This window comes from Oryctolagus cuniculus, chromosome 5, assembly GCF_964237555.1.
Source record: "Oryctolagus cuniculus chromosome 5, mOryCun1.1, whole genome shotgun sequence".
Taxonomy (NCBI): domain Eukaryota; kingdom Metazoa; phylum Chordata; class Mammalia; order Lagomorpha; family Leporidae; genus Oryctolagus; species Oryctolagus cuniculus.
Genome location: NC_091436.1, coordinates 143,861,278 through 143,880,328, shown reverse-complemented (window position 1 = coordinate 143,880,328; position 19,051 = coordinate 143,861,278). Strand labels below are relative to the sequence as shown.

The 19,051-nt window shown below is 43.3% G+C and overlaps 1 protein-coding gene across 3 annotated transcripts in view; it reads left to right on the top strand.

The window, feature by feature from the left end:
• Nucleotides 1-19,051, top strand: part of ATXN1 (ataxin 1) — a 451,390-nt gene that overhangs the window by 170,068 nt on the left and 262,271 nt on the right. For all 3 annotated transcript variants that reach the window (XM_051832601.2, XM_070074300.1, XM_070074301.1), the window contains exon 3: nt 3,371-3,500. The gene's annotated coding sequence lies outside the window, so the exon portion shown is untranslated. The remainder of the gene's footprint in view (nt 1-3,370; nt 3,501-19,051) is intronic.

Below are 19,051 nucleotides of genomic sequence, written 5' to 3'. Positions count from 1 at the left end.
GGCCAAAGCCAGTAGCCTGGAACTACATCCAGGTCCCCACATGGGTGTCAGGGACCCAAGTATTTGGGCCATCTTCTGCTGCTGTCCCCGTTGCAGTAGCAGGGAATTGGATCAGAAGTAGAGCAGCCGGGACTTGAATTGGTACTCATATGGGATGCTGTTGTCCCTAGACGGCAGCTTAACCTGCTGTACCACAGTGCTGGCACCCTATCACATTTAATATTTCTAATGCTCAATTTTGGAACTTTGAACACAATGAACTATGTACATATGTGTGGTGAATGTATGGGTACTTCAAAAAGTTTATGGAAAATTCAGTTTTTTAAAAGGTATGTTTATTTTGTACAAAAAGATTTTGGAATCCATGCAGATGAGGAATCTTCCAAGGTTTATGACAAATGAATTTTTATGAATAAATTATACATGATTTCAAAATTCTTTGCACCAAAATAAACTTACTCTTAATTCATTTTTCCATGTACTCCTTGAAGTGTGTGTGTGTGTGTGTGTATTTTGCTCATTCAACAAATATTGATTGATTGATAATTTATGCATTAGGCTGCTGTGCTGAGCTTTGAAGATACTGTGATATGAGGGGACACCTTGCCCTTAAAGGACTTAGGATGTAGTGGCAGAGATGAATTTGCTTATGAAGCAAGCCCAAGAAAACATGCTCATTGCTTTCATAGGGACAGGTACAAGGAGGTGGGGAAAAATGGGAGAAGAGGAACTCAGCTTTCTGGATGCTATCAGGAATGTCTTCACAGAAAAGCAGCCCTGACTGTAAGACATGAGCAAGCTGGAGAAGATGAGGCATGGGAGGGACAGGAGAGCCAAGGGCATAGGGAGGCTCTGCTGGGGAGCTCCATGGGTTCAAGCGCAGCTGAAGGAGAACCCTAGTTGATGGGGTCAGACCACAGGGAGCCTTGCAGACTACTCAAGGAATTGTAGGTGTTAGACTATGTGAATTAAAGAAACTACCCACAAATTAATTCAATAAACAGTAATGAAATCGTCATGAGTAAGGGATGTCTTTCCTTTCTTCCTCACTCCCCACCCCCCACCCCCCAACTTCCTTTATCACTTATTCATTCAGCAACTTTCTATTGAGTGCCTTTCACATGGTGTTCAGTTCTCAAGATAAAGGGATGGACGAGAGCATACATGCTTCTGCCTTTCTGGAGTTTTCTACCTCGGGGGCAGGGGGAACAAGCATTAATCAACTGAGCAATCAGAAACTGTGATATTACGAAGGTGACCAGTATGACAAGGGAGAGGGATGCCATAAATGTAGTAGGAGTTCCAGAAGACATTAGGGGAGAGATAGTAGAGAAGTTGACTTTGGTACCAAAAAATTTGAAATTCATGCATACAATGGATCTTCAACAAGTTCATGTAAAATGTGTATTGTGATAGATCTATGCATGGATTTCAAAACTTTTTTTGCACCAGGAATTATCTTTTAATCTCGTTTACCACAGGGTTTTTGAAGCACTCTTGTACATACACATACTGAAGGAGAATTATGTGACTTGCGATTTTGTTGATTTCTTCACATGGTCATATCTAATTTGTGTTGCAGTGACTTTTTAAGACCTATAGTTTGTAGAATTTGTAAATAGGTAAACATGTTTAAGTTTTTAAAATTATGTTTCATAGGTAGAATTTTTTTTCTTTATTTCCATATCGACTTGGAGATCCATACATGGTTTTTCATATTATTACCTGCCTTCTTTCTAATGAAATTTAGCCATTGAGGTGGGGTTTGCATTTTAGATTTTCACTTACTGTTTTGATATCTGGATTTGGGGTTGCCAGGCATTTAAAAAAATTTGAAAGGCAAAGAGACAGTTCACTCCATGAATGCTTAGAATGGCCCCAAAGCCAGTAGCCAGGAACTCAATCCAGTTCTCCCACATAGTGGAAGCAACCCAGTCATTCAGGCCATCACTGCTGCCTGCCAGGGTCTGCATCAGCATCAAGCCGGAGTCAGGAACAAAACTTGGTAGCAAACCCTGGCACTCTGATGTGGGACGTGGCATCTTAAGAAGAGTCTTACTGCTAGACCAGACACCACGCCTATCACACATTTTTAATTTACTAGAATAACCACCAGTTTACTGTTAATTCAAGTATCTATATCTTGATATCAATTGAGCTTGGGAATTAAAGGACAGAACCAAAGAGTGAAGGATGTTAAGATTTAAGTGCTCTGTTAACTCTGGGGAAGAAAGAGATGCTTTTGATTTGGTATGTAACCTTTTAATAATGACTGCAGAGGTGTTGAAAACAAGATCAATGTGGAGAGATGATATAGTACTGGAATTGGAAGCTTGGGCTGTCTGGACAATACTTGCTTCCATACTGGTCTTAGCTTCTCCTAGCTGTGTGCACTGTTGGTTTACCATTACTTTTCTTGTCCATAATACAGAGGTAGTAATGACTACTAGCTCTCTCCCAAGTTGTTGTGGAGTGGAGTAATGTGTGTGAAGCACTTAGCATAATGCCAGGATTGTGATCCACGTTGAATCAATGCTAGTGATCAACGTGGATAGCTCTGATATCCCGCTTTACCTGTCAACAACGCTGAGGTGTGTTCAGTTGCAAAAGTGGAAGTCAGGCTGTTATGGTAAATACATGTGCTGAATGGGCATAGCTTTGTGGCTGGAAAGAAAATGGGGGAGATTCAAGTTCTGCAGTGGAAGAATTGACAAAATTTCATTTCTCAGACATCATGGAGTAATGAGATAGAGAAGGAGGGGGAAGAATGGGATGATTTTTGAAAACTGATTTATTTTTGAGGCAGAGAAATAGGAGACAAAGACAGACCCAGAGCTTTTAAATACTGGTTCACTCCTCATAAGCCCGCAACAGCCTGGGGTGGGCTTGGCCAAAACGGGAAGCCAACTACTTGAGCCTCGATCTCCTTCCTGCTTCCCAGGCTTTGCATTAGCAAGAAGCTGGAATTGGAAGCAGAGCCAAGACTTGAACCCAGACACTCTGACATGGGTTGTGGGAGTCCCAAGGGGTGGCCTAACCATTAGACCAGATGCCCATCCCCAGGATAATTTTGATGGTGGTGGTCTTAGGATCAGGTGGTAGGGCACAAAGCAACCCCTTGGGCAGAGCTCATTCATCGTGTGTATGGGAACCTGCTGTGTCTGTGCTTGCTAAGTGCTTGACATTCTGATTTAAGAACTCTGTGTGTGTGTGCACGTGTGTGTGTTTGTGTGGGTGGGTGGGTGGGAGCGAGCGAGAGAAATCATGCAATCATGCAATACGATGTTCCTCTGTTCTGGGACTTCAGCTAGTTTGAATGGAGGCACAGAAGCTGCCCAACTCAGTGGTATTTTGTTTTTTATGATTGCAGGTCCAGGCATCCGACACTGAATCTCTCTTCTGCTATCCTTTGTACTCAAGCAAAATCTCCGTGCAACACATCTGCTTAGAAGAGACTGACTGTGCACGGTTCTCCATTGTGATGAAAGCACATGGTACTGGTAAGTATCTCCAAGGTCTTGAACCAGAAGTAGTTATCACTTTGTTGGCAAATCCTCAAGATAGTGGTAGGGGTGTATACACATGCCATAACATACATGTATAGCTTCATGTCTCCATATTTGTCTGCTCATTCTTCCTGTCTCTTATAAAAATGGAACCCTTGCCTTTTTTTCTGTGGGAAAGAAAATAACTTGTACTTATTTTGAGATTATGATTAGAGTAGATGCAAAGCATTGGTAAGAGAAGGATAATTCTGTGGTATTCATAAGTGCAGCTGGAGAGAGAGCTGGTAGGGAATGGGAACATATCCTCTAACCTTTTGTTCCTCTTAATAATGCAACTGTTAATGTCATTTCATAGTAACGGATATTTTTCTATACCTAGCTTTTAATGATTGTAGAGTATATCATGGAACAGAGATCTTAGAATTCATTTAGTTGATGCCCTCTAGTTGGATATGGGTCATTTCTAATTTTCTGCTTTGAGCTCCAGTAAGTATTCGTATAGCTCTATATTTCTCATTATTAGTGACTTCATTGGGATAATTTCTTAACAGTCAACTACTGAATTTAACAGTGTTTAAATTTAAAAAAATTAAGATATATTTTATTTATTTGAAAGAGTTACAGAGAGAGAGAAGAGAGAGAAAGAGAGAGAGAGATTTTCTATCCTCTGGTTCACTCCCCAGATGGCCACAATGGCCAGAGCCTAGCTGATCTAAGCCAGGAGCTTCTACCAGGTCTCCTGAGTGGTTGCAGGGACCCAAGGACTTGGGCTGTCTTCCAAAGCTTTCCCAGGCCATTAGCAGGGAGCTGGATCAGAAGTAGAGTAGCCAGGACTTGAACCGGTACCCATTTGGGATGCCAGCACTGCAGGGCGAGGCTTTAACCTGCTGCGCCACAGCATCGGTCCCCAAATTTTAAAATTTTTAACACTTGTTGCCAAACTACTTTTCAATAAAGTCATGCCAGTTTTGTATTTTTCAGAGGCAATGTGTCAGAGTGTCCACTTCCACACAGTTTAACAGTGCCAGAAATTTTGAAAACAAAGAGTCTTTGCCAGTTGATTATGAGAAATGTTATTTCCATGTTTTATTTTGGTTTGGCTTGGTTTTTAAAGGGAGAGGTTTTATTCATTGACTGCACTGTTTTGAAGAGCCTTCCTCTTGTGCAGTAGCATCCTTGAAACTTCAGCAGACTTTGACAGTGGAGAAATAATGCTAGATCAAGAAGAAATGGAAAGGCCCTTGGGAATTTTAAGTTCTTCCTTTTTGGCCAAGAATTTTTAGACAACTATGAAATCACTGGATAGCAATAATGTTTTAGTGGAAAATGTATCTTTTCATTTCCTAAAAAGAATAAAAAAGATATTTAATAAGAAAGCCTTCCTTAAACATGTATCTGACGTTATACTACTCTCAGTTTAAAAATATCTGTGTGTGTGTGTATGTGTATATATATGTCTGGTACTGAGAACATGATTAAATATAATGACGGGAGCGCCATATGATGCAGAGCCTGAAAATCCTAGCCGATGAAACTGCAGGCTCCAGACTGCCTGGGCCCTCATTCCAGCTCTGCTGCTTTCTCAAGGGGCGGCCTTGGACAAGTTATTTACATCTCGATGTCTCTATTTGTAAAATTTAGATAACAGTACCATCTCCCGGGGTGCTGCTATAAGGACACTTATGGGACATGAGAAAATGATCACAATAAAGTAAGCAAGTATAAAGGGTGACACCAACCATAGTATAATCCCAGTCTTGTAAGTCTTGTAATATCTTTCTTCCCCTTCTTGTTTCTTTTGACCTTCCTGGGGTGTGTGTGTGTGTGTGTGTGTGTGTGTGTGTGTAGTGTTCCATGTATTTCTGAATGACTTTCATTTGAGTTAATGGAATAATGCCAGTCCTGAAGAGACTGCTTGGACTGCTTGATTGGCATCTTCACAGCTGAGACCCATGTCCCACAGGGCTGTGACGTCATCACACTCTGTTTCACCTGGCCACTTGGATAGAGCAAAAAGCATCATTTGCAACCTGGGCTGCCTTGCTCCTGTGTACAGCCAGTGCGTTAGGCCAGGCCAGCTTCCTAGACCTCTTCTGAACCATGCAGAGAGAGGGGGTGGGGGCCCAACCACTTGGCACCATATGTGAGCTGCCCTACTTGGCTCTTGTCTTTTCCCTCATTTCTCAATAGGTTTTATTTCACTAAATAAATGAAAGAGAAGGTAGACAGACACATCTCGCCTGCCCAAGCTTGCCGATTCTGGGTGCTTTATCCTACAAAACCATCTAAGGGAAAACTATGAATTCCGAATCCCTCAACCCTTTGGCTGCATTATTAAGTTGGAAAGGGGCAGGAAAAGGGATGAAAGAATTAGTTGGCTTTAAGGAGACAAAAGAGAGGGCGCCTTGCCTGGCTTCAGCCAGTGCTTGTCACTGGCTCCTCTGCAACTAGCCAGTGTTTATAGACACCCTTGGTTTTAGCCTTAATTTCCCGCCTCATTTGAACAGCTCAGTGTTTTCCAGTCAACGAGGAACTTCAGAATTTCTAATTAAGACGGTTTAGCTTGAGAATCCCTCGTGTAATAGTTCATAACTTACTCTCCTTGAAGCGATGATGAATCGGAAAACAAAACTGAGACTCGTACACATCCGTAAGTTATTTCAACAACGTGAGTGAGTTCATGGCGGCAGAGAGAACCATGAGGGCATCGGCAAACGCGGGCGAGGGAGAGTCGGCACCTCGTGAGCGCAGCCACAAAGGGCCTTGCGCAGCCGTAATGAGAGCGGTGAGACCACGACCATATGGAACATGTGGTATTTGGATAGCACTTAGCTTCCTTCTAAGCTACAGCATCAATTGAGACTCAAACAGAGGGGAAGATGCGATTCCTTAGCTATGGGTCTCTGGCTGGTGCGCAGAAATGCAGACGCGTTGACTGTCAAGGACTTACCAGAATAAATTTCCCTATGGAGACCACAGAGTCGTGGGGGAGAGGAACTGTTTAACCACATGTATGTGTGCGGTGGCCTTGGATCTGGGGTCTGGCGATTTGAGTTGTCTCCATACACTGAGCGTCCTTGCTCTATTTTTGTCATCGTGTGCAAGAGCAGGCCGAGCCATTGTTGGAAACTCAGTTCACAGAGACTCAGAGGGACTTCATGGTGCCGAAGCTCTTCAGCAATCCAGAGCCAGAACGTTACTTTGGAATTGTGAGAAACGTGACTGGTCGTTACAATTTAATCTCATGCAGTCAGTCATCACTCATTTGGCAAATGCTTCTCCTGAGGCTGCCGTGTTCTAGTGTAGTGCTGGGCATTGGAGATAGGGAAGGGGCAAGGCAGACGGCAGAACCCTGCTGATGGACTTCATGGTGCCAAAGGAGACACAGTCCGCACCATCGTAACTGGTTTGGGTGAAGGGAGCTGAACTGGACCACGCTGGCGTGAAGTGCATGGAATATGAGAAGCTGGAAGAAGCAGTGGAGAAAGACTTACTGATCTGGAAGGCATAAGATGGAAAGTGCCAGAGGATATTCAGGGGCTGGCAACGAGGCTGATTGTTGAGAGCAGGACCAGATTGGGAAATGACAAATGTAACGAGAGAGGCCCATTGTAAAACTCACCTTGAATGCACAGTTGCCAGGACTGCTCAATATTGTGCAGCTGTTGACTGTTCATGTCATTCAGAAATTATGAAATGAACCTGCTTGACTTTCAACAGAGAGTGGGTGTCTTTATCATGGTATCCAGAGATATTTTCTTGTTCAAACACCACCCAAGGGAACAATGGAAGTGATCACCAGAACATTCTCATTTTTACTAATTTACTTTTTTACTAATTATATTCTTTTCATACCTATCCACTATAATTCACCTTACCAAGTGAGATTTATTATGTAAGTAATTCTACCATTTGTGCACAACCATAATTAGCATGACTTAGTTAACTTCAAAGCAACTTTAGGTTCCAGAGAGCAATGGTCTGTTCACTTGTCACATCTTGCGTTGTGAGGTTGCGGCTCTTCTTGCCATCTTCTACATTCTGGGTGCTTCTAGTGGTCTCTTAAATTCTAATCCCTGCTCAGGGATTTTGTCTGATCTTCTTTGGCTTTCAGCGTGGTTTTGTTAAAGACTACATTTTTAGCTTTGGATCGATGGTCACTAATGGACCCCTTTTCTCTATTTTCTCCTTCCCTGAACAGCTGCTTTCCTCTGGGGCTCAAGCATCTACCATGTACTGGACTCGCATGTTTTCTCTGTATTTGACAAACCTGGTTTAGTTTCTATTGCTTTCTCCCAGCCAACACATAGAGACACAAACACAGTGTACATTATGGAACTTTGGGCCTTTTCCAGTTAAATATTTAAATAAGAGCTCTGCCCCCAGTTTATCTTTCAGCATAAATATGTTCTTCCCTTTTCTACTGCATTTCTGTTGTCCATAATTCATAACTACTTCGAGACGGTATTATTTTGAGACCTGTAATGGTGTTTTTCATGGAAAAATGAAACATGCAAGGCCAGAGAGATTCAAGAGTCCATGGTGTTTTATATGTAGGCATAGCTTTTCAAAGCCATTTTGGAGTGCATCAGAGCTCCTACGATAATGGACCAGGCTTCTGCAGAAAGCATTCTCCTTCGAAAGTTTTATAAATAATATGATTTATGATATCAGTGTGGAAACAGTCACATCGTTTTAATAACTTCCATGAAATAAGGTAGGCTGTTTCAGCGTCTTACAGCATAAAACACAGGGGAAAATGGCTCCTACCAAAGCCTGCCGTTTTGTCTTTCCACGCTGGGACCCTGCAGTCCTGCCAATCTCCTCCTCCCAGGACACAAATGCTGCTTTCCAGGTTGATGGAGGCACTATTCCAAGTAGGAGCAATAACAGGAGTAGAAACGCAGCTGTCCCTCCCCATCCACGGGGTCCAGACTCCATGGAGTTGACCAACCGTGGGTCAACAATATTTGGAAGAAAAAATTATGTGTGTACTGAATGCATACAGACTTGTTACTATTCTCGAAACACGGCAGCCTAACAGCTTTTGCACAGTACTGACATTGTATTGTACAGTATTGTAAGCTTTCTAGATGATTTAAAATATACAGGGGGATGTGTGCAGGTTCTCTGCAAATTCTGGGCCAATGAATGTGTGAGCCCTGAACATCTCTGGCTTTTGTATTTGGGAGGAGTCCCGGGACCAATCCCTCTTGGATTGCCAAGGACAACTTCACAACTTGAAACAACTTCATGAAAATTAAAATTTTCTGTGGTTCTGTCAAAATTACTGTTTTTCCCCCCTCTCAGCATTTATCAAATTTAAGCATTTAATTAGTTCTCCAAGTTCTGGAATGTTAAATATCACCGCTTTTGATGTCATAGTATTTACAGGTGGAAGAGAGCATGAAGCTTTTATCCCCAAATGAATCATTCATTCATTCCTGAAACAACTATTATAAGACTTGTACAATAATATACAGAACATGTTGGAAGTCAAGTTTTTTTTTTTTTTTTTTTTTTTTTGAGTCAGCAAGAAACAGCTATATGCCAAGCAGCCTAGAGAAGGATCAATGCTCAGATTAAATGAGAGGTGTAACACTGGTGATTTATATAGGGTTTTCACTAAATGTGTTGGTAAATTTGGGGGAAGGTAGTTTCTATAATTTGCCGGTTATGTACCCTGTCCCTCCTGTTTTCTTTTCAGAAATACACTTTCCTCTATATCCCTCATTTTTTCCCTTTCTTTAAAATGGAAAATTATATACATATAAATCCTTAGACTGTTGCCTTGCCTGGCACACAGTTGATACTGCATAAACATTTGTGCATTATGAAAAAAACTGTGCATGGATTTCAAAAAAATTTTGCACCAAAATAAACTCAGGTTTTCATTCCATTTTCCATCAACTCTGGGAAGTGCACTCGAACGCCTGCTCTCTCCTTTTTGCCCTCTTCTGTGCTCTTTCTCGTGGAGATTTTCTTGAGTGTCTAAAATAAGTATAATGAAATGAAGCAAGAACCTCAGGCTGGTGGTGTGTGCTTTGTTTGGCCTCACTGGCAGAGATGAATCCAAGTTCAAGGGGCATGCCCTTAGGGTTGGAGGGCTTTGAACAAGATCCTCTGTGGCTCTGAGTTTCCTGTCTGGGATGCGAGTAGGTTGCTCTGTGAGCCTCCTTCCACTTCTACGAATCATCACCTGATGTCCTTGCTGCCTTGAGACTCCCAAGTCTGTCGAAAGGCACCCATGGAAAGTAGCAATCCTTGTGTATGCTGTCCTCATGCGGTCAGTACACATGGGACTCGGGGTTTGGATTTGGATTCTCTTTGTGTTCAGCTTAGCTGATGACCCACTCTTGTGGTGATGTTGAGAAGGCAAAAGGAGGCAAGCAAAGCAGGCTACCTTCAGGCCCGCAGGTCACCAGTGGCTGCCTAACCCCTTCCATAGCATGGGAAGGCCCAGAGAGGCCACCGCTTCCCTCGGGCCTGACATCCAGCCGTCCCCCAGTGAAGTTTGGCAGCTGCGTAATCGCAAGCTGCAGTACTTACATGACAGTTTGGGGGAAAGGAGGGAGACAGAAATAGCAGATTCCAAAATAATCCAATTAAAGCAGCAGGGAGAGTGGAGTTGAGCAACAACAAGGACAGACGGTCTGCCCCAAGTCTGGCTTCTCTGCTGTTTAGACGGCACAAACCATAGCCCCTTGGGCTCCAACCTGTGTGGGTGCTGAAGATGGTGACCAGAGCCTGCTGCACGTACCGAAACAGGAGCTTGTCTCATGGCCTGTGGGGCTGTAATCTTGTGATTTATTTTCTCTCCCGTTTCCCAGTGGTGGTGTTATCGGGCTCCAGTGGCCCCTACATAGACCTTGTGTTAAAGCCATTGCCATATTTTGCCTCCTATATAGAATAACGTCAACCTTAAAATACTTAAAAGCACTAAGAGTGCCCTAAGCTAAAAAGGAGGTATGCCAAAGCACCTTTAGACTGGCTTTGCAAAGATGACCTGACAGACCAGGAAGGAAACCCCTTCTGTTTAACTCTGGGATCTTGATAATAGCAGCTGTGGGGAGGAATATTTAAGAACTGCACCTCGTAGACAAATGCAGTTGAGTGAAAACTGGAACTCTTTAGGTTTCCCAGAATGGGTGTAACCATTGTGACAAATGTAAGAATAGGAAGATGAAAGTCAGAGTGGATAAAATTGAAAAATGTTGAGCACCCGGGAAGATTTGTGAACACGGTTGAAAATAATCAGATCGTTAGAGAATAGCACATCAGATCTCTAAAAAGAGAAATAAAGGAAGCAGGTGATAAACCAACCTGGGCATTATAGTGTAGCCAGAAAAGAGAACTTTATGAGGATGCTTGGGAACGAAAGGATTAGTTTCATTAAGAAACACATAACATCTTTACATAGTTTAAACAGAGCTGCTATAGTCTATTATTTTAACCTAGAACCAGAAGTGAATGCAAAATACATATAATTCACAGAGTAGGGAATGAAAAGGAAATTTTGATGGCAAATATCCTTGTTTTGAATTTCAGATCTGCAACTTACTATCAGATCCTGTGGCCTGGGGTTTGTACTTGTAAAAATCTAAGGAGTTTTTTCCCCTCCTTACTATAAAATAGTGATACTGAGAATATCGGTACGAGGATGTTGAGATGATGTAGTGAGATAATGCATCCGAAAGTGTTTTTGTGAACTGCAAAGGCCTGCAGGTGCTATTTCTGTAAATGTGTGTGGAGTCAGCTCTTCAGGACAGTAACCACACGTGGGGATTACTTAGACGACCCATCACGCAGAGGAAAAAAAAAAATCTTTGCATACAAAAAAATTTAAAAATACACATGGCTTGTTTTTTTTCCACTGCCCTTTTTTTTTCTGGCCGAGAAATTCTTCTGTGTTTATAGAATTTTCCTAACAATTTTCTGGTGAGCTCCATCGCACAGTTGCCCACTCTGTTGAGCTCTACCTGACATGATTTGGTAGTAAATGTTGCCTCTGAGTAAGCTCAAACAGCAGAGTGAAGAGGAGACTGTCTCTTGCTTGGTGCAGCGGCCCTGGTGAATGGAGCGAGGCCTGGACCTAGCAGGGGCTCTGTGGTCTTGGAACGGGAGCAGCATCAGCCGGGGGCTGGAGTCTGCCCTTGCCTGGTGTGGGTGGTGCTGAAGTTCTCCTGCATCCACCCATCTGTCTCATCTTAATCGCAGACTCCCTAAAGTGTCTACGCTTTTTTTTTTTTTTTAAGCTTTGTGTCTTAATCTCTTGTAAGAGTTAATGAAAGGAAATCAACTGGATTGTATGCGTTTTGTGTGTGTTCACATACACGCCAGGGGGTGGAACAAGCTGTATTTATAAATGGGTGCTCCCATGGGACTGAATCCGTATGCATCTGCGTATTTGTGACTGCATTCATGACTCTGTGTGCGTTGGTGCACATGCCCACAGACACAACACATATGTGCGTCTGTTGTATACTCTCGCACATGGAGAAGACTCCCTGACATTAATTAGCGAGGGTGATAGGAAACAGGGAGAGCACAATTTCTTTTGGCAGCATTGACATTAGAATGGCAGTGCATGATGTAAGGTGTGTGCAGGAAAGACTTTGCTTATTCATCCTTGAGAACAATAGTAGGAGTTAAATATTAACAGGTCTGAGTGGCAATAAGTGTCTGAATACAGATTCTCTATTGTGTGCAGTTCTTGTAATTGGGCAGCATGCTTTAGATGTGTCTCTGCTTGCTTGGAATTCAGACGGCTCTGGTTGAAAAATGTTGCTGAGTGTAATCTGTGGCAGAAAATGTGCCCTGGTTATTTATTATTCCCAGGGATGTTTGCAGGGCAGAAGTACCTCATGTAGAACAGAGCAGTTGTGTTTCAAAAATACAGTAGGAGCAGTACAAGGATAGTGAATTAAGTAGGGAAACTTGGGGAGTCCATCTTTGATGGATGATGCTTCTTACTTGCTCTTCATTATTCTCTAGGAAAGAATAAAAACTATGAAATTGGATTTGAAAACCGGATTAAGACAAATGGCTTCTCCAGATTATTTTTATCTTTGCTGTTTCCATGTTCCTAGTAAAGCACAGAGTTGCTATAGGAAGCGTCTGTGTTTATTACATGGAACAATCCTAAAGCATACTCTCTCGAGGTTGTGGTTTAGGAATTAGGTTAAATGTGTAGAGACTGTATGTACCTGCTAGCTGTGTCATAGTGTTTTCTCTAGATATTTTATTTGTACCTACTTTTAAAAATGAGTTATTTTATTTGAGTGAGAGAGATTCTCCATCCACTGGTTCACTCCCCAGATGCCTACAATAACTGGGTCTGAGCCAGGCCAAGTCGGGAGCTGGGAACTCAATCCTGGCCTCCCATGTGGGTGTTGGGTACCCACCTACTTGAGTCATTATCTACTGCCTCCCAGGGTGCTCATTAGCAGGAAGCTTGAGTCTGGACTAGAGCTGGGACTTAAACCCAGGCTCTCTGATATTAGATGTGTCTTTAACCACTCAAGCTGTGACTTTAACCACTGCTCCAAATGCCCCCCTCCCCACCACGAACTTGTTTTTATAGAGTGAGCACCGAAGTAAAAAGGGGAATAATAGAGTGTTGCTTGGTTTTCAGAATGCCTTTCCTGCCTACCTGTTATTACTCTACCGCTTTCCCTCCAGATAGAATTTTCTGACTTCCCATTTGGGCCATTCATTAGTCTCTCCAAATCCTTTCATCAAAGACTTGTAGACGTACCCAGGAGTCTTGACTAACTTTGCTATAGACACTTTAGAAAAGAGAGACTTTTTTATTTGTTGAAATTCTTTATTTTTTTAAAATTTTTAAATTTTAAATTTTGAGAGGCAGAGACATGGGGGTGGAGGGAGAGAGAGAATGAGACTCTCCCATTTGGTAATGTGCACTTCCATGGTGCACATTACCAGGAAACAGGACTGGAATCAGAGGCAGAAGTCAACCCCAGGCACTCTGACTTGAGATGCATGTGTTCCAGGTGGTGCCTTAACCACAGTGTCCACCCTGGCATGGACATCTTATCCAGGTCTTAACCAGCAGGCCAAACACCTACCCCTGTTGTTGTAATTGTATTCTAAGACCATACCCTAAAAATAATTTGTTGGATGAATGAATCAGACACATACTATGTGTCCATCATTGCCTTTTACACCGATTAAGACATTCAAGACTTTGCCGTCTGCTTTGAAGTGGTATAAAATCTAGCTGAGAGTTAGATCTACTTGAATAATAAACATTGGATTATAACCCAAACAATAAAATATTCATTAGTCCACAGTGATGTAAGTAACTGAATAAATAAACCAGAGGAAGGGAACAACTCTATTAGTGAATTATTCCAAATAATAAATAAAGGAATGATGGAAGTATAAAAGCACCATTAGAACCCATAGCAGCGCCGGTTCAAATCCCAGCTGCTTCACTTCTGATCCAGCTCTCTGCTGTGGCCTGGGAAAACAGTAGAAGATGGCCCAAGTCCTTGGGCCCCTGCACTCACGTGGGAGACCCAGAAGAAGCTCCAGGTTCCTGGCTTCGGATAGGCGCAGCTCTGGCCATTGTGGCCAATTGGGAAATGAACCAGTGGATGGAAGACCTCTTTCTCTCTCTCTCTCTTTCTGCCTCACTTTCTCTCCCTGTGTAACTATGACTTTCAAATCAATAAATAAATCTTTAAACAAAAACTATAGCAGTAATTGCCAAGGAACATTCCACTAATGAATGGGTTTGTGGGTGAAAGTGGATTTTGGGAGTTGAGAATTAGTTGATAAAAATGTAAGCAGAGACAAGATTCTTGTAGAGTTTCAAAGCATCTCTCCCTAAAGCATGTAGTGATTGCAAAAAGGAAAAAAATATATACTTTTACAATAAGGAGTACTGTGCCTAAACTTTGTGCTAACTCGGGTTCAGTGGATGATGAGAGGATGAGAGACGGCTGGGGATGGGAGTTCAGGAAGAGTTTCTCAGTGAAAAGCAGAACCTGATGTGGACCCGGGGAAGGCGCATAGACATACTCTGTGGCACGAACTCAGGGTTTGTGGTAGGTGCAGAGGTGACAGAGACAGAGACCGACATAAGGAAAGAATGCAGGTGGCCATTGTGGGATGTGTCGGAAAGGCCAAAATGCATCCAGTTTTGCTGAAGGTCAGTATGAAAGGATGTTGGGGGTGGCTGTTGTGGGTGCTGGAGGTGGGTGTGTCTGCCCACATGGGAGACCTACCTGGAGTTCCCCGGCCCAGCCCTTGCTGTTGCGGGCATTTGGGGCATGAACCATCAATGGAAGACCTCTCTTTGTCTCTCCCTCTCCCTCTGCCTGTTTCCCTCCCTCCACCCTACTCCTCTTCACCATTCAAATAAATATATATTTAAAAAGAAATAAGGAGGACAGTTGGACAGCCATGGGGAAGGCGGATTTGGAGGGTCACTGAGATCTGGCAGAGGAGTTTGAACTTAATGCAGCAAATGAAATGAGGTTCTGATTTCTTGTTCTTGGAAGTGATTCAGTGAAGTGGGATATGTATGAAATTAGTGGCAGGATATCAAAGGTGGCTGGGTTGGGAGAGGCTGGGGCAGGTGGGCTAGAAGATAACAGCAGGTCATGAGAGCCTACTCATCTAAGGCAGAGGGGCGGGGGATCGGAAGACAGGAAAGGAAGCAGAAGCAACACCTTGGAAACTATTTGAAGGGGTAGAATCATAGAACTAAGTAATTGATGGGTTTGGAAGATGAAGAGGAGAGGAATGGAGGAGAATTCCTATTCATGCTTATGTGATAGGTGATGTTGATGTCCACAATTGAAATAATAAGTTTAGCAGATACTCAAGTGCTTACAGTAAAGAATCATGTGTTGTAGGTAACAAATGATGATTAAAGAGTATAAATATAACGGCTGTCTACACTGAAACATGGCTCATGAAGCCTGTGGCTTGGGCTAGACTGAATGAATAGGTACATGGACAGATCAGACACACCGGAGGGGTCCTCAGCATCCAAATAAAAAGAAGAGAGGCATTGCTCTAGGCTACTCCTTGTAGCAGCTAGGAGCAGAGTTCTATTATTGAAGTTGTTGGACTCTACTCACACATGAGCAAACTCTGTGAAATCACCGTTCTGCTAGGGAAAAGCCCCCTGTACTCCTGTAACTGTGTCAAGAAAGAGGTCCTTGGCTCCCAGAGGTATCAAATGTGAAAGTTTAAATGCCATAAACGGAACTTGATAGAAGAAAAGGAAGATGTGTCTGCATGTGAAAATTTCTTCATGCACCATGGTTTTTTCCATTTGTTCTATTTAGTATTGCCCATTGAGCAGACCCTGAATTACTGCTCTTCCGGGTAAGTGTGGCGGTACTGGTCTCCTGTTCTGAGGGTTGGTCTCTCTGTGTTATTTAGATTTCCACCCATCACTCAAGGGTAGCAGTATTTTTTTTTTTTTATCTCTGGACAAGTTGGCAGTCTCCCCATCAGCATTTATCAGCTGTTATGTGACACATTCAGACTTAGTCTTGGGAAAAATTGGCTTTGCAGCCTGAGTACCATCAGGATGGGGTGGAACCTTGGGGCAATTCATCGCGAAGACTTAGATTTCCCCAGCTGCTGACAGGTAGCAGAAATCACATCATGTTTTGAGGATGCTTTTAAAATTAGTTAATGAGGCAAAGAGAGGGAAGGAGGGAGGGGGGAGAGAGAGGGGGTGGGAGAGAGACAGACAGAGACAGAGAGAGGCAGACTGAGCTCGTATCTGCTAGTTCAGTCTTCAGACATGTACAAGGGCTGGGGCTGGACCAGGTCAAGACAGGGAACTAGGAACTCAGTCCGAGTCTCCCACATGGGTAGCGGGAACCCACCTGCTTCAGCTGTCACCATTGGTTCCCTGAGTGCATCAGGAGCAGAGCTGACACTCAAACTCAGCCACTTTGATACGGTACATGTGTATCCTGACTGCAGTCGCTTAGCCAGTGCCCACCCCACGTTTGAGGATCTTTGAAGATCTAAATTCCTTTATTAGTCAATGTTGTGTTGTTATTACTTATGTCTAGGATATCAGTCATTATGCTAAATAAATCATTAAATTGTTTATTTTATTTGAAAGGTGGACACACACAGGCATAGACCTTCTATCCACTGGTTTATTCCCCAGATGGTCACTAGAGCTAGGGCTGGGCCAGGCCAAAGCCTGGAGCTGGGAACTTGATCTGAGTCTCACACATGGGTGGCAGGGACCCAACTACTTGAGCCATCACCTGCTGCCTCCTGGGATATGCATTGGCAAGAAATTGGACTTGGAAGTGGAGCAAGCACTTGAACCCGGGCATTTAAATATAGGAATTTGAGTGGGAACATTTGATTGACAATAGGCAATTGAAAAGAAAGTTAACCCTTTTATCATTGACTAAAAGTGGAAGTTGCTTGATATTCTGAAAAATATGAAACTGTGGAAATTCTGATTCTAGTCTAGGAATTGAGCGTTGAGCATAACCTTTGCAGCATGTAAACTTAAACTTCAAGTACCTTTTTAATGATGAGAGTGTTCCATGGAGTATGAATTGACCATGGTGTATTTAAAACACAGTTTAACTGGCATTGTGCAGTGTAACATGAATTGATGTTTTGTGCAGAAGATAAAAAAGAATTACAGCTTTTGTGGAGTGGGCTTTGGCCATGGCAGAATATTCTCTGAAGTGGCCTCTAGGCCCCTTTTATGGGCTTGCTGGGGAAGCACATACGTTCGAACTGGCAGGATAAAGAATCTTTTCATGTCCTTTTAAACTAATGTATTGACTTCAGGACTTTTGCAGAGGGAGCATATTTCAAAATTGCAATTGTGGTCCCTGGTCCTCGATAAAGGTTCTGTCTGAAAACTTGCTTTGTCTAATGGCTTTTCCCACAACCCCTGTGTGTGTGTGTGTGTGTGTGTGTGTGTACGTGTACCTCAGTTTCCCTCTTCCCCAGAATGTCTGGCGAGTGTTGTGCATTCACCACAGCTAGTTTGTCTTATTTTGTTATGTTGTTGTGACAGAAGTGGAAGTTGTATGCCGAGCTCTGGGAGCCACCGTGGGCTTATTATCATAGAAGTTGCAGGTTTCCATAAAGGCAGGCAGAATCCTTGTTGCACAGTCCTTGGCCGAGCTCCACAAGGGCTGGACGTCCTTTGTCATAGAGGCTGTACATGGAGTTAGAAGTTCCTCAAGAGGCTGCACAAGAAATGCCTAACCATCCAGCCTGGGGTGGTGGGGGGGGGGCCTTCGCGGGAGCAGCAAAGCATGAGGATGGAGAAGACCCGGACATTTCTGTGGGGGAGCAAGGACAGCGAGCCAGGCTTTAGGACTGCACACAATCTAGTTCAGATTCTATGTTTGTTTAGAGTTCTATTGTATCCTGCCACACCTCAGCCATGGAAGGAGGGGGCGTGTGCAATGGATAGAATGCTTATTCCTTCTTCACTCATTTTCCTTCTTGGAGCTGTCTTTTCCCCATTCTGATTAAAAGTACACTGAATGAATGAATAACAAATGAATGAAATAAGCAAGCTGCTTTGAATAGAGTCCAGTGATGTCACTCCCATGGATTTAGTTCCAAAAATAGCATGATCCTGATTTTCTTAGTCAGAACACACATTCCTATGGCCCTATTCTAGAAGTAATTGGAAGGGGAAAAATCTTCCTCGAAAATAAATTTTAAAAAATGACCACCAACATAAAAAGCCCTATGATACACGAGGCCCTGAGACACCCAGAACCCTGTTGGCTTAGAAGGACACTCAAAGGAAGGTCAGTGATTGAACAAGTTTACTTCTTTAGTTTCCCAAACAGATGAGAAGGAGTGAGAGGGCTTTCTAGTGGTGAATAGACCGGCCACAGGGAAGGAAGAGACAGCCCATCACAGCCAGGAGCCCTGGAATCTCTCAGCAGCATGGGGCTGCTCAGTTTGAAGGCCAACAACCTTAGTGGGTTATTCAGGATTGGTGAACAGAAAAGAGCTTTCCTGTGATACGATAAAGAGAGATGATGGAGAGGGCATGAACGTGACAATGGCACACGACCCTGACTTTTCAGGATTGTACAGCAATGCAAGTTACTTGTTCAATGGGGTTATGGTTAGCTAGGGTATTCCCCAGGGATTGGCTGGTGGGGTGGGGGAGATCCCTATGGTGATGCTACTTTCTCATGGCTAAGCTGTCCCCTAGGATGTTGGGAGAGAGACCTTAGGGACCTCTGCATCTGGCTAGCAGTTGTAGGAGGTGAGAGAATAGATGGTCTCACTGGGAGTTTGCTACTGGAATGGATATTCAACACTTTTTTCTGTGGTCCCATGGCCAGACTTAGTCACCTGGACACAGCTAAATGTCACATCTGGGCACTTTCAGAGCACTTTTTCCAGGCCAGCCAGCACCACCCCAGTGTCAGCTGTGGGCACCCAACCCATCCTCTGTGGGACATCACATTGCACTTCTGGGAATGTCAGGAGCCCATTGACATCAAGTCTTTATGTCTTGACAGTCATCAGGATCTGAACTT